The 3,185-nt window shown below is 41.3% G+C and overlaps 1 pseudogene; it reads right to left on the reverse strand.

Moving 5' to 3' along the window:
* Positions 1 to 1,496: 1,496 nt before the first annotated feature.
* LOC115506020 lies at positions 1,497 to 2,901 on the reverse strand (annotated as a pseudogene).
* Positions 2,902 to 3,185: the final 284 nt, after the last annotated feature.

A 3,185-nucleotide genomic window follows, 5' to 3' on the forward strand; every position in this document is an offset into this window, starting at 1 on the left:
CTGCCACCTAAATATTTCTCAAGTTTGTTGTTCTCTTCTCTCACCTCCCTTACCATGCCTCTAAACCTCTTTCATTCCTTACCTATTTTCCTTCAGTAGTCTTCGCTTTGTCTCTTTGGTCCTGTTCTAATTAAAGGGGTCTTCCTAAAATGTAAATCTTAGCCCATGATTCACCTGCTTGTTGTTATTTCCTATTATTTTCAAAAAAGTGCAAACTCTTTCTTCGCATGGTTTATGAGGAACTTCATGATCTTGTCCTAGTGGACAAGATCCTACTGGATCTTGTCTCTAGTCTTTGTCTTCCATTCCTTCCCACCCATACCTGGACAAAATTACTCCAGTTTACTTCCTCTCATATCTTAGCATACTGCCATGCTGCTTTGTATCACTCACATGACAATAACTCAGCTGACTTGCTCCATTCATCACGAAGGTCCCTCAGCTTATGTACTGTGTACTTGCAGCCTTTCCTGACAGCTCAAAATTTAGCTGGGGAGTTTTTCTTCCATGAACAGCTTATCCTGCTGTATTATCATTTGATGCCTATAGTCCCCAATGGCCCCTGAGCTTTGTGAACATAAGGTCCACACTGACCTGTTCACATTGCATTCTTATCACCTAGACTGGTGCCTAGAGCATACACATCAGATTCTCTAAGCACATTTCGTGAAATCAGGACCTTTATGGCTTTAATGAATTTAATTCGATGATCTAAACCTTCTTGGTGAAAGTGTTGTATGCTAGCCAAATAACATCACACATTCTATTCTTCACTTATGTTTAGTTGAAGCTCACACTGAATGAATTCCTTACAACTCAGAAGAAATGTTGTGACTTGAGTCCTAGCAAGGGTAACTCCTGACTCTGACCTGACTTGGCTTCTAACACCTGCATCTTTGTTTTCCAAGACAAAGTTGAATATTGCAATAAACCTTAAGGGGAAGGAGGAACTGAGTTGGGCATGGTTCCTAAAATTCCATTGGAGAAGCACATGTGAAAGAAACCTTTCCTGGGAATTCCTCTTAGCTTCCAATTCTGAGCCATGGTGACATTTTATTTCAGATTTCTGAGTAGGCAGCCTGTTTAATAACAAAATAATGTTAGGAAAAAGTCATTAAAGCTTTGTTTGCTGTCCACCTATTTGGGATAACCTGAGAACATTAACTGTTCCAGAAAAGGAATGGAAAACAAACTGAAGGTACTAATTAGCATGAATTATTAATAGAATTTATTAACAAAAATCCCATCTTATTTTTTTTCTCATTAGGCATTTGTTTTAATGGGTCTTGAAATTTTGAAAACGATTTTCGGTCAAGTTGTTTCCATTAAAAAAGTACTGATTTTAAAAATTAGTAAAAATTAGTAAAAATTAGTTCAGAAATCATTTTCCCTTCTGAGGTTTTATGATGCATGGTTATCATTAACCAGTCTTTTCTATCAAGCTTAAATGGCCAATTGACACAAACAGTCCTGAGACCACTCTTCCCCCACCGTTACTATTGGGGTGGCAGGTATTGGGGATAATATGATTTAGCCTTTTGAGCTTTCTGGGAAGACTTGGTGACCTTGCCAGCTCCAGCTGCCTTCTCGTCCATTGCTTTGACGACACCCACAGCAACCATCTGTCTCATGTCACGTACAGCAAAACGGCCCAGAGGAGAGAAACTCTCAAAACACACACAGGGTTGCCAGGAACCATATCAACAATGGCAGGACCATCAGATTTCAAGGACTTAGGGCCATCTTCCAGCTTTTCCCCCAGAATGATGATCAGTCTTCTCCTTCAGCTCAGCAAACTTTCAGGTAATGTGAGCTGTGTGACAACACAGCACAGGTGCCTATCCAGCACTTGATTTGGTCTGGATGGTTCAGGATGATCACCTGAGCCATCAAGCCAGCTGTTTCCAATGGTGGCTCATTTTTGCTGTCAGCAGCCATACTGCCATGCCAAACATCTTTGACAGATATGTTCTTGACACTGAAGCCCACGTTGTCACCAGGAAAGCGTCATGGGGCCTTTCAACAGATTTTGCTTCAGTTGTAACGCTGACTGGAGCAAAGGGCACCACCACGCTGGGTTTGAGAACACCAGTCTCCACTGGGCCCACAGGGACAGTACCGATTTCACCCATTTTGTAGACGTCCTGGAAGGACCGACACAAGGGCTTGTTGGTTGGATGAGTTGGTGGCAGCATGCAATCCAGAGGTTCAAGCAGTGTGGTTCCACTGGCATTGCCATCTTTACGGGTGACTTTCCAACCCTTGAACCAAGGCACGTTAGCCCTTGGTTCCAGCAGGTTGTCACCATTCCAACCAGAAATTGGCACAAATGCTATGTCCAGATTGTAGCCAATTTTCTTAATGTAGGTGCTGATCCCTTAACGATTTCCTCATATCTCTTCTGCTTCAGTATCTCTTCTGTAGGGTGGTTCAGGGAATCCATTTTGTTAACACCAACATGTAGGAGTTTCACAGCCAGGTGTGGAAGCCAGAAGGGCATGCTCATGGGTCTGCTCATTCTGGGAGATACCTGCTTCAAATTCACCAACACCTGCAGCAACAGGCAGGACAGTACAGTCAGCCTCAGATGTGCCTGCAAGCATGTTTTCGATGAAGTCTCTGTGTCCTGGGGCATTGGTGATGGTCACATAATGCTTGCTCGTCTCAAATTTCCACAGGGACATATCAATGGCGATACCATGTTCACTTTCGGCTCTCAGTTTACCCAAGACCCAGGCATGCTTGCAAGGGTTTTTTCTCAGCAGCCTTCTTCTCCAATTTTTTCTATAGTTCCTTTGTCGATCCCACCTCAGTAATAGGTCAGATGACCAGTAGTGATAGACTTGCCTGAATGTATATATCCATGACAAACATGTTGCTTCGAGTCCTTTCCTTTCCCATTTTGGTTTAGGATTAGTGGTGGTTTTTATGTCACCTGTGGTCTGGCAGCAAAGCTGTATGAAAAAGCTCATTTTATTATTTTTAAAAATTTAAATAAACAGATCCCTATGAAAGATGCATAGATAGCATAATTATATTCTGTTCACCTTTATGAAATTTGAAACATTTTTTCTTTCTCTAAAAAGGAAAGCATACTTATTGTTATTATTGTTATATCACTTTATTTTTAATATCTTTCATAAAGATTGCTTAAAGACTAAAAGAAATTATAAAAAGAGCTTTTA

This window comes from Lynx canadensis, chromosome F2 (genome assembly GCF_007474595.2).
Source record: "Lynx canadensis isolate LIC74 chromosome F2, mLynCan4.pri.v2, whole genome shotgun sequence".
Taxonomy (NCBI): Eukaryota; Metazoa; Chordata; class Mammalia; order Carnivora; family Felidae; genus Lynx; species Lynx canadensis.